The sequence below is a fragment of the Trichechus manatus genome, unplaced genomic scaffold (assembly GCF_000243295.1).
Source record: "Trichechus manatus latirostris isolate Lorelei unplaced genomic scaffold, TriManLat1.0 scaffold00107, whole genome shotgun sequence".
NCBI classification, from domain to species: domain Eukaryota; kingdom Metazoa; phylum Chordata; class Mammalia; order Sirenia; family Trichechidae; genus Trichechus; species Trichechus manatus.
Window position 1 is genome coordinate 3,936,011 of NW_004444043.1, and position 12,690 is coordinate 3,948,700.

The 12,690-nt window shown below is 40.1% G+C and overlaps 1 pseudogene; it reads right to left on the reverse strand.

The window, feature by feature from the left end:
* Positions 1-591: 591 nt before the first annotated feature.
* Positions 592-12,690, reverse strand: part of LOC101352650 (replication factor C subunit 5-like) — a 50,779-nt pseudogene continuing 38,680 nt past the window's right edge.

A 12,690-nucleotide genomic window follows, 5' to 3' on the forward strand; every position in this document is an offset into this window, starting at 1 on the left:
CACAAGTGGATGGCTTTAACAAACAGAAATTTAATTTTTCACAGCTAAGGAGGCTAGAAGTCTGAATTCAGGGCACCAGCTCAAGGGCGGGCATGTGACCTAAGCCTAGCCAATGGAAAGCTTGACTCTTTCTGGACACAGTGAATGCTTGAGGGATGGGCAAGTGATTTCTCTTCTACAGGCTGTTGTTATGGTTTGAACTGTAGGCCCCAAAAACATGTGCTGTAAATCTTAACCCCTATACTTACGAATGTAATCCCATTTGGGAATAGGGTTTTCTTTGTTATGTTAATGAGGTCATATCAGTGTAGGGTATGTCTTAAACCAATCTTCTCTGAGCTATAAAAAGAGCAGATTAGGAACAGAGAAGCAAGCACAAACAGGCGAATAAACATGCCACATGAAGATGGTCACGGTACCGAGGAACAGAAGTTGAAAAGAGACAGGGACCGTCCCCCAGAGCCAATAGAGAAAGAAAGCCTTCCCCTAGAGCCAGCACTCTGAATTCAGACTTCTAGCCTCCTAAACTGTGAGAAAATAAACTACTGTTTGTTAACACCACGCACTTGTGGTATTTCTGTTATAGCAGCACTACATAACTAAGATAGCTGTGGTGAGGTCTTGACCTAACATCCAGCCTAGAATGTGGTGATCAGACTCGAGGGGGTGTCCTGTACATACGTACACAGTGTCTCCTGTCCCCTTCCCAAAAACCATATCGGTGCTCTGCAGGACATTCAGAGCCCTTCACATATCTCTACAGGAAAGAATTACAAGTGCTTTCAATCCATCTTCACATATGTCAACTTTCTCTTCTTCTATGACATGTCCCACACGGGGAACCATGGATTCCAGAGTCAGAGGACTAACTTGCAACCTCATACACCAGGACTGCAGTGCAGGGATGATATTTGACAGATAGTTAGAAATGAGGCAAAATATGGTATTCTCCACGTAATTTTCAGTCACACTACTCCATGCACGCTGAGAGTCTTGAGTCATGGTATAGCTTTTTCCAGGAACACTAATTTGAAGCCTTTCTTAAGCATTGCCTTGTGCTAGCAAAGCTCGGAATTGGTCCCCAAATGGTATCCATTCCTCCCAGAGCTGAATTCTTTATCTCTGTACAGTTGTTTAACACAGACTAGAATAGTAGATGTCTTTCCTGTTCCTGGAGGATCATAAAGAAGCAGATGTGACAGTCTTCGATGAAAAGCTTTTTAATCGTACTCAGGATGTTCTGATAAGAAATGTGCTTGATATTTTTTAACCCAGGCCAGATTCTTAATGGCTAAAATTTATTAGCGTTGATGATCAAGTGTCTGATTAAGCAATATGTGGCTGTCCACCTTGAATGAGGAGATTACCGTGCCTTCGGAGGAGTCCTACCTCCACTTTTCTGTGATCTCTGTCCCAATATTTATCTCTTTCCTATCCACCAGGATACAATAAGAAAGGCACTTCAGAGATGGCTCTAGAAACATCTGTCAAAATAGGACATAAATTAAGGTAACGATAAGATTACACTATACTAGAGTTAGCTACTCATTCCATTTTTTCATCTTGAATTATGCCCTGCTAAATTGTACAGTCTAGCTCACTAGGAACATTATATAAGCATGACAACAGAGTATAACCTAAATAATACAATGCCAATAATAGAAACTTCCCAAGATTGAACGTATTAAATTCCCACAGATAAATTTTAAAAAAGAAAGAAAGGAGTGAAATGTTCTCTTGTTGCCGAAGAGAAACAAATAACATCACTTAGCCAAAGTTCTCCCCCTTCAGGAAAGTGAAAATACCTCTTACCCTTTTTCTCGGTATTCTGTCTCCCAGATTCAAATTATTATTCAAACACTAAGTCTCCCGTGGGACTCTCACTACAAACATCACTGCCCCCAGAGTTACTACTACCTTTATAATTTTTGTCATTTTGAAAATGAAAGACAGCATCAATTGCTTCAATCTCTTTTTCAAAGATAATTAGTAATACGCATCAAGAAACATGAAACAAAACGTTTGTATCTTTTGGCTCAATTATCCCACTTCTGGGATTCTATCCCAAGGAAGTAATAACAGCAGCTAAATTTTAGAGAGTGCTTATTCTGTACCGTGCAACTTCCTAAGCATGATATAGATATAAAGATATAAAGATCAATAGCTAGATAGGTACAGATAAGGCCAAATACATGTAATACATTGACACATGATACATTGATACATGTAAGGCTCATAAGAGAAAACAATTGGAAGAAGGAACCTAAATAGCCAACGATGTGGGATTCATTATAGTAGATGATGTAATATTACCTGAGTAGAATATTTTATAGTAGAAATTATGACTGTATTAGCTGTATTTGTTTTCTGTTATTGCTATAACAAATTACCACAAACTTAATTGCTTAAAACAATACAAATTTATTGTTCTGTAGGTTAGAAGTCTGACATGGGTCTCTTTGGGTTAAAATCAAGGTGTCAGCAGGATTGTGTTCCTTTCTGTAGGCTCTAAGGCAGAATCAATTCCCTTGCCTTTTCCAGCTTCTAGAAGCCATACACATCCCTTAGCTTGTGGTCTCTTCCTCCATCTTCAAAGTCCACAAAGTTGCGTCTCTCTGACCTTTCTTCCGTAGTCACCTCTTCCTCTGACCACAGCTGGGAAAGATTTTCCACTTTTAAGGATCCATGTGATTAGATTAGGTCCATCTGGATAATCCAGGATAATCTCCCCATCTCAAGGTCCTTAATTTAATCACATCTGCAAAGTCTCTTTTGCCATGTGAGGTAACATCTTCACAGAGTCCGTGGATTAGGAAATGAACATCTTTGGGGGGGCATTATTCTACCTAGTACAGTGGCTATGAAGATTATGTAGCAGTAGCCAACAGAATGCTTATTGTGTAATGTTCAGAGGAAAAATATTATATATTTTTAAATTATTGTTATTACTATATAATGATAACTACTTTTATGGGACACGTACACAGTAAAAACAAGACCAGCAGTAAATATACCAAATGCTAAGGGAATTTGTCTTAGATTAGGAGAGAATTTTTCAAAACATAATGTGTTCAAATCCTTTATCACATACTAGCTGTGCAACATTGTCAGGCAACTTAACTTCTCTGAGCCCCCGTTTGTTCATCTGTAAAATAGAGGTAAGAGCACCCATCTCAAAGAGTTGATGTGATAAAATTTTTTTCTGATAATCCAGATAAAATGCTTAATACAGTGCCTGACCCACAAAACCAAAAAAACCGATTCCTACTCATAGAGACCCTGTAGTAAGAACTTAAAAATGTTAGCAGCAATTATTATGATTATATTTTCTTTTATCTTCCTGATTTGGAGATCTCTTTGTCTTCCAGAGTATTGTGTTTTTGCTCACCAGAAAAGCAAGTGTGTTATATTGAGAATTTACCTGACAACCTTCCTCCAAATGGAATCCAGAGGACCCATACTCCAGGTAAGTGTTAGCTCTCCCTCTGGTTTGCAGAATTGACATGTACTTTGAGAAATTCCTTCCACATGAAATATTAATGTGTTTTTTCTTCAGAAAGCAACTATGCCTCAAGGCTTCAGGTGTTTCTTCGGCTCAGGTCAACAGGTATTTTCAAAACGTCATCGAGCTTCAAACTGAGATCAGTTTTGAAAAAGCACAGCGCTTTTGTTCAGCAATTGGGTGAATTTGAATTATTTGCATTGCCTTAAAACTTGTTCCCAATGAAAATTCCCTAAGCATTTGGTCTATTTACTGCTGGTAGTATTTTTACCGTGTGCTTGTCTCTGCAACTATGTGCTCATTTGCTGCTCTGTGAACTACAATCCATGGGAAAGACATCAAAAGCTCATGCCATTTAAAACCTTCTCAGCAAAACGGCACTTTGGATTCCAAATGGTTCTCTTTGCTTTTTGACATCTAGATTACTTTGTTTCTTTTGAGCTGCAAAGTTTGAATTATATATATTTAAAAAGAAAGTGAAACAAAATAATGAGGAATTACAGGAACCCAGCTGAAGGCATAACTGCTCCTGTGTCTTTATTTGTCTGGTGCAATTTGTTTTGTATGTCACACAAAAATGTGGCTTTCGTTTTCAAATGACAAGTGTAATGGAGTGCTTTGTTTAAAAAAAAACTGTATTATCATTGGCAGTCTCTGATAGAGTCTCACGGATGACTCGTGGTTATCAAATTAAAGATACTTTATACTAAGAGAAAAATTAGCCAAGCTTTTTTTTAATATTATTATGATTTTTTATTGTGGTACAAACATACATAACAAAACATTTGCCAATTCAACAATTTCTACACATATAACTCAGTGACATTGATTACATTCTTCTTGTTGTGTGAGTATTATCACTCATCTTTTCTGAATTATTCTACCTCCATTAACAGAAACTCAAAATCAAAACCAAACCCGTTGCCGTCGAGTCAATTCTGACTCGAAGCGACCCTATAGGACAGAGTAGAACTGCCCCATAGGGTTTCCAGGAAGTAGCTGGTGGATTCAAACTGTCGACATTTTGGTTAGCAGCCAAGCTCTGAACCACTACGCTGCCAGGGTTTCCAACAGAAACTCACTGCCCCCTAAATAGTAACTTCCCCTTTCCCTCTCCCTCTCACCCATAGTAACCACTAATAACTTTTGGTTTCTCTATATTTGCCTATTTCATGTAAGTGAGTCCTACAGTATTTGTCCTTTTGTACCTGGCTTATTTCACATAGCATAATGTTTTCCAGGTTCATCCATGTCATAGCATGTATTAGCACTTCGTTTCTCTTTATGGCTGAATAATATTCCATTGTAGGTACAGTAAAACCTGCAGCTAGGTAAGGCGAAAACCTGTCAGAGAAGGAAAACTTAAACATTTTCCACCAAAATGAGCAATAGAAAACTGGTAAGACTGCAGCCTGTCAAAGGCAGAAAACTTATGAGACCCGGAAAAACAACGCAGTCTCGTCAAGTTCCGGCTTTCACAGGTTTCACTGTATATACAACATTTTGTTTACCCATTCATCTGTTGATGGACGTTTAGGTTGTTTCCACCTTTTGACTATTGTGAATACTGCTGCAATGAACATTGATACACAGGCTTCTGTTTGTGTTTCTGCTTTCCAATCTTTTGGGTATATACCTAGGATTGAGATTGCTGGGTCATATGGTAGTTCTATGTTCAAATTTTTGAGGACCTGCCAAACTGTTTCGTATTCCCGCGAGCAATGGATGAAGTTCCTGTTTCTCCACACCTTTTTAAGATGCTTTGAATGGAAAAGACAGGAAGCTGCTAGGGGCTTTGCTGGTAGGTGCTAACGTGAATACAGAACGTTGTTTCTTTCTCTTTGAAAGCTCTCAGTACTTACATGAGAAAACTATTAATTGACTATATTCTGTGACTCAGTGGAAAGTCTGTTGGAGGGATGGTCAAACCCTCCAACAGAAAATCACATTGGTCACTGAAAATTTTAAACAATGTTCTTAGGAAATACTATAAAATTCGTAATTTTAGATCCCAGACTAGAGCATAAAAGAAGAAATTTCTTCAAAATTTTTTATAAACTAGATGTTTCATGGATAAAAGATGATGAAAAAAGAAAACCAGTGGGGTTTGTTTGGGCAGGGAGTTGGGGCACCTGTTAGACTTCAAGATTTGTTTCTGGCTAAGTCTAACCTTGCCTGGACACACAGCAGCTCTCTGGCGAATACTAGTATGCAGGTATCTTCCGTTTGGCCCTCCCTACACTCTCCATTCTTTTCCACTCTTTCCATTCTTTCCACAGGCTTACCTGTGCAGATTACACAGCCTCCCTTGCCTATGGCTTCCCATTAGGTGTGGCCAGTGGGGAACCTTGGCAGGAAATTAGAGAGAGGGAGAAAAGTGAAGTCAGGATGTTTAATCCCCTAGTCCTCTCCCTGAAGGGTGGCCTCAGGCTGGCTGTGCCCTTTATCAAAGGTCACTGAGCCCCCAAAAGTGCTTCCTCCATACAACTCTCCTCATCTCAGTTCTGGTAACTACTTCTTCCCCTTCAGACCTAGACGAGGTAACAGCTCTATTGCTACTAACCCCAAGTTAATGTATTTTTCCTTGTGGTTCCCTTAAACCCCACACAAATAGTCCCTTTATAAGTAAACCCTCCTAATTACTCCAATTCAAATGTGTCCTCTGTTTACTATCAGATTTGTGTATGTATATAGATTTACATTGTCATTAGACATTTGGAACATTTCTATGCATTCCCTAAAGCACAACACTCAACTTGCTTTTGTATTCTAATATTTCCAATATATTTCTTTCTTTCCAAATGATGGACAATGCCTTCTCTCCTACCATCTCCAAGCCACATGCAGAGACCCAGGATAGGAGTCAAGGATGGGGTAGGCTGAGAGATGACATGAAGGATGAGCTACCAGAGATGGATTAGCCTTTGGAATGGCATGAATATTAAGGATGGGATGGAGTTTAAGGATATGGGCTATGCATTACCACCAAACCAAACCCATTGTCATCGAGTTGATTCCAACTCATAGCAACCCTATAGGACAGAATAGAATTGCCCCAGAGGGTTTCCAAGGAGTGGCTGGTAGATTCGAACTATAGACCTTTTGGTTAGCAGGGAGCTCTTAACCACTGTGCCACCAGGGCTCCATGCGTTACTAGTTAATATTATTTACATTTTGGTAAGGCCTAGTTTGATGTAGTACCTGGAAATGCTGTTGTTCATTTTTTTTCCATAAAATTTTAGAGGGGCAGCATAGAATTAACGTTAAAAACAAAGACTTTGGAGTCAGTGTTTCTAGTTAAATTCTGGTTCTGCCACTTCCTAGCTATATGACATTGGATAAGTCATTTAACCTCTCTGTGTATCAACTTCCTTGTCTGTTAAGTGTCGGTAATACTATTACCTGTTTTCTAAGTGTGTGGTGAAAATTAAAATAATTGGTACCTGGAAGTGCTTAGAACAGTGCCCAGTCCCTAGTAAAGGGTCTGTAAGTGTTAATTATTAACATTTGGAACCAGAGGGATCTTAGAGCCAACGTCTCAGACAAAAAAGTAAAGGACTAGAGACCAGGTCCTAATTACAGCTAATTACAGGAAGGGCAAAGATTAATCTCAGGTTTGTTCATTAATTTATTCATGCAACAAATATACACCTCACCAATACAACTGAGACAGCAAAACACCCAGCAATTTAGTCAAGTTCAGACAAACCTCTAGATCCAGAGCAAGAACAAAACAAACAGACAACAAAGACAATGAGCACTAAACAAAGCCAGTGGCCCCCACCTGTTTGGCTGTGTTTCACCTCCTTCATACCACCTGCGGTGCAGCCTCACTGTTAGAACCTCTACCTTGGATTCTAATCTGTTCCTTGTTTAGCATTCTTTGGAAAACCCATTCGCGTCAGATGTGGAGCATACGATCCTACACTTGGTGCTTAGATCCTGGTTTTTGGCGAATATGCAAACATGAAAAAGAGCAAGAAATTCCCTAGGGACTCCACAGCTGTGCGGGTGAAAGAACACAAATCTCTCCAACTAAGATGGGGGCTGCGGGGAGCGGGAGAGAAAAAAAAGAAGTAATTTATGGTCTAAGATTTCCCTCCGGATCGGCATTTTCTGAAAGTCTCAGATGGTATGATTTTTGTCTGCCTGTACTAATTTCATCCTCCTTGGTCAAACCATCTCCTCCTGGGAACGCAGAAGTCCTCCTGGTTGGGGAATTGTCTCTGCCACCGGGGAAGCCAGCATCTCAGTAAATCCTCATTTAAGTGTGAAGACAGCTGTAAGCCCTTTAAATGCATAAGTGAAATTAAATCACAGAATTCTGTAGGGTGGGTTTGATGCTGCCCAAAGATTCCCCAAGTGCGGAGTTAATCCTTGAGTTAAAAAAAAATAGCAAATCTAAATGCTCTATCCAGGATAGATGATTCCCCTGACTGTCAAGGAGAAGGGTTGGATGAGACTCAATTGAATAACGAAATAAAACAACACCCATCAATACCAAAGGGTCAACATAAGACACAACAAAGTAGGTAACTGAAGTAAATTTCCAGGTAGTTTGTGCTTGAAACTATGCGTTCGAATGTTAAAAAGTTCTTTTTTTCCTTTAGATTTTTTAGACTTTAAATCTACAGTCAATAATCTTAATACAGAATTGTTCTGCTTTAGGGAGGGAAGTTGGTATGTTTTTCCCAGTCCTGGCTGCAAGTCAAAAGTCTGGTGTCTGCTCTCAGTGCTTCAATCGCCTGCTGTGGTTTTGGCCTTCTTATGCCTCCATTTTTATGTTATTGGATATAATGTATAATCTATATATGCTCTGCTTTAAGCACACACATACTAGTTTCATTATATAGTGGTGAGTCTGAGAATATTAAAATTCAATTAGAGTTATAAGAATGTAATTTGTATTTCAGGAACACAAGTATTGAGACAAGTAGAGTGGACCTTCCCATACTACTATTGGAAAGAACACACAAGATGATTCGAGAAAAAAATAAATAACACTATTTGGAATTCAGAACATTTTCCCCCCACATGGTTAGTAAGGAAAACAGTGGAAACAGGGGATTTATGTTAGCTTTTAGATGAGCTGATCCATATGACTTGATGTTGGATAACACACCAGCAGCGTCTGGACCCAGGGTCAGCCGTGTAGCCAAGAGACCAAAGAAAGACTCCGGAACCTGCGATCGGGGCATATGGTTTATTCGGGGAACTTACGTATGGGACAGTCCAGGGTGGTGGCTGGACCAGAGTAGGGCTCCTCTACCACCTAGCAAGGGACACAAGCTTATATACAGTCCCAGCTGGGGCTAAGGTAGATTTGTTCTTCTTCCAAGTCCCTGGGCAGCCAGTGCTTCCAGGACTATGCGTCCAGGCCCAGATGTTTTTTGTTGTTGTTGTTGATAAGGCTTTCCTTGGCCTTGGCCACCGGCCCAGTCATGCCACTCCCTGCCTTGTGCCTTAGCCCTGTTATCGCACTAATGCGGATTGGAGCCGCCTGCCGCAATAGCCAATTCTGAGAAAGGGGTGAGGTGAGCAGCAAGAGGTTTATTATATACCAACATAGAGGTGACAGAGGGGAGATCGGCTGAAGGCTTTTATAGGGACAGGATAATAGGTCTTAGAAGTTTGTGTTAGTTCCCCTTAAGGTGGTCATGTCTCAGATGAGTTAATCTTCTACTGGTATTCTTGGGGGTTATTTGGCGACATTCTTGGGGATTATCTGGTGACATCCTGGTTTCTCTTGTCACAAGATGGGTGCTTTGTTCAGTTTTTCATCTTTAGATCAGTATCACTTGTTTTCCACCCTCCAAGGAGGAACATCGGTTAATCTTAAACCTTTTGTACAGACTGGAACCGGAGGGAAAGACAAGATCATGAGACAACGTGGCGGTTAGCAATGGCGAGTCAATAATAGTGAGCTGGGCCTGTGCAGCCTCTTCCAGCCCAAGTTCATCCCCAGCATGCTTTGGGGAAGAGCAAAGCTGCCCCCATTAGGAGGGGATGCATATAGCCGAGTAGCATTACCCTACACTTGAGCACATGTCATAAAGCCTCTTGAAGATAAAGTAGCCTGTGCAATTTTACAAACGTTAAAACTTATCTTATTTCTAACACACGTTGGCTCTGTGTCTTATGGTTTGAAAAGGAGCCACCAGATACCCAGGTATTATCACCTAAACTCCTGAAATTTATATTTAATATCAACCGTGGAGAATCAGCTCTTTCAAACAATTACTTAAACAAAAGAAAACAAAACAAAAAAACACCACCTGAGCTTTAAGCCTTTCTCTTCTTTAAAAGTGGAAATGTGAAGATCCTTCTGCCATACAGTCTAAACCTTGCCTTTTCTTTGAAGTGAGGACCACCATCCCCACTTGTTTTTCCCTTTCCATACTGTTTCTCTGCATATCAACACTTAGGGGTGGATCTAAGGCTCTCAAACCCATAGCGATATTGTTAAGGTCGGATTTTTTTCTCTTTTCTTAAGGGATGAGATTCTAAATATTGGAAGAATCAAACTCTCCCTATCTTGTAATCCTTACTTCAAAGGTCAAACAAAGACTGTCATACATCTGCATTTTCCTAACAAATCTAAATATCTCTGTTGTTCACCTAAAATCAGGTTGTTAAGGGCTCTTTCAAATACACTTTATAGGTGTTCTAGAGACTAGTCGGACCTCTCGTGGCGCAGTGGTTAGGAGCTCAGGCTGCTAACCAGAAGTTGGCAGTTCGAATCCACCAGCCTGCTCCTAGGAAACCCTATGGAGCAGTTCTACTCTGTCCTATGGGGAATCGACTGGACGGCAATGGGTTTAGTTTTAGAGACTAGTCAGATAGATATCAGATTATACCCGCTTGGTTTAGATATTTGAGGACTCATCTCTAATTCCAGTAATTAGTTATTCCTGGAAAATTTAGTTTCGTTTCTAAGGTAATTGTTCTGAATCAGATTTCTGATTTGATTTTTCATATTATGCTAGTATCAAAAACTGAAAAAAAAAAAAATTTCCAGGAGCAACCACTTGGACAAAGAACTGATATAGCCCCATTGAATATCTTCTGTTTACGTCTGAGTTTTTTCAATGCAAGGATGGCTCCCATTGGCTTTGAGTGTCTCTTTAATTAAAGAGATGGAGATTGAGGTCAAGCAACAGATCCCTATGGATATAAAATCATCTCATCCTCAATTAGTCCGAGGGTTGTATACTGGAAGATTTTAGTTATTTCTCCTTTATTCTGTTCTTTTCTGCCTCGTAATCTTGACTGCTAACTATTCTAGTTGGAACTGACTGTGATGGACAAATCAAGACATGAAATCAAAAGTTGTTTTATCATTTCCATATAATAGGAAATCTGAGTGAGGTCATCTGACCCAAATTAATGGATAACTTACCTGTCGGTTTGTTGTACTGTGGTGGCATGTGTGTTGCTATGATGCTAGAAGCTGTGCCACTGGTATTTCAAATACCAGCAGAGTCATCCATGGTGGACAGGTTATGGAGCTTTTAAACTTAGACAGACTAGGAAGAAAGGCCTGGCGATCTACTTCCAAAAATTAGCCCATGAAAAACCTAAGGATCGCAACAGAATACTGTCCTATATAGTGTTGGAAGATGAGCCCCCGAGGTTGGAAGGAACTAAAAATACACAGCGGCCACAACGATGGACTTGAGCATACCAACAATTGTGAAGATGGCGTAGGACGGTGCAATGTTTCCTTCCGTTGTACATAGGATTGCAGTCAGTAGGAGCCGATTTGACAGCAATGAATACCAACAACAACATCTGGTGTGACAGACAGTAAAACAGCCCTCAGAGATGTCCAAATCTAATCCCCGGAACCTGTGACTGATACCTTATATAGAAAATGGACTTTGCAGATGTGATTAAATTAAGGGTCTTGAGACAGGTAGATTACTCTGGATTATCCAGGCAGCCTTAAACGTTATCATCAGCGTTTTTTAAGAGCGCACTAGAGGGGAATTTGTCTATAGAAGAGGAGAAGGTGGTGTGTTGATGGAAGCAGGCTTTGAAGATGAAGGAAGGGGCCACAAGCCAAGGAATTCGGGGGGCTAGTAGAAGCTGAAAAAGGCAAGGAAATGAATTCTCCCCCCAGAACCTCCAGAAGGAACCAGACCTGGTGACACCTTGACTTGGCTCAGTGAAACAGATTTCGGACCTCAAACATCCAGCAATTTGTGTTGTTCTAAGCCACTGTTTGTGGTAATTTTGTTACAACAGCAACAGGAAACGAACACACACATGACATTAACCATTTCGATTTGTGTCTGTCCAAACAATTTTGAATTAACTCTTATTTTGGATTATTAGCCAAACAGATTGTATTCACAATGACACGTGACTGCAAAAAAACAAAACGGATATTTGGCTGTAGAGTCCTAAATCTTGGCTTTAATGTGAATCACAATATGATATATATATATATATGCTGCCGTCGAGTTGATTCTGACTCATAGTGACCCTGTACGACAGAGTAGAACTGCCCCATAGGGTTTCTGAGGAGCAGCTGGTGGATTCGAACTGGCAACCTTTCGGTTAGTAGCCAAGCTCTTATCCACTGCGCCACCAGGGCTCCATGTTATATATACAGTTGTTTAATGCAGAAATTCAGGGATCTTAATTTTGTTTATTTCAAGAATAATAGTAATAGAATCTAATGACTGAGATTTCTTTTAGAAAGTATATAAATAGCATAAAAAGCCCTGGTGGCCCAACAGTTAAGCACTTACTCAGCAGCTAACCAAGAGGCTGGTGGTTCAAATCAACCCAGCGACTTCATGAAAGAAAGACCTGGTGATCTGCTTCCGTAAAGGTTACACACACCTGTTGCCCTTGAGTCAATTCCAACTCATAGCGATCCTATAGGATAGGGTAGAAGTGCCCCATAGGATCCCCTAAGGCTGTAATCTTTACGGAAGCAGACTGCCACATCTTTTTCCTGTGGAGCAGCTGGTAGGTTGGAACCACCCACCTTTCAGTTAGCAGTCAAGCATTTTAACCACTGTGCCACCAGGGCTCCCTGTAAAGATTATAGTTTAGAAAACCCTATGGAGAAGTTCTACCCTGTCACATGAGATCACTATGAGTCAAAATTGACTCAATGGCACCTAACAACATCGATAATGTGTATATATATATATATATATATATATATATATATA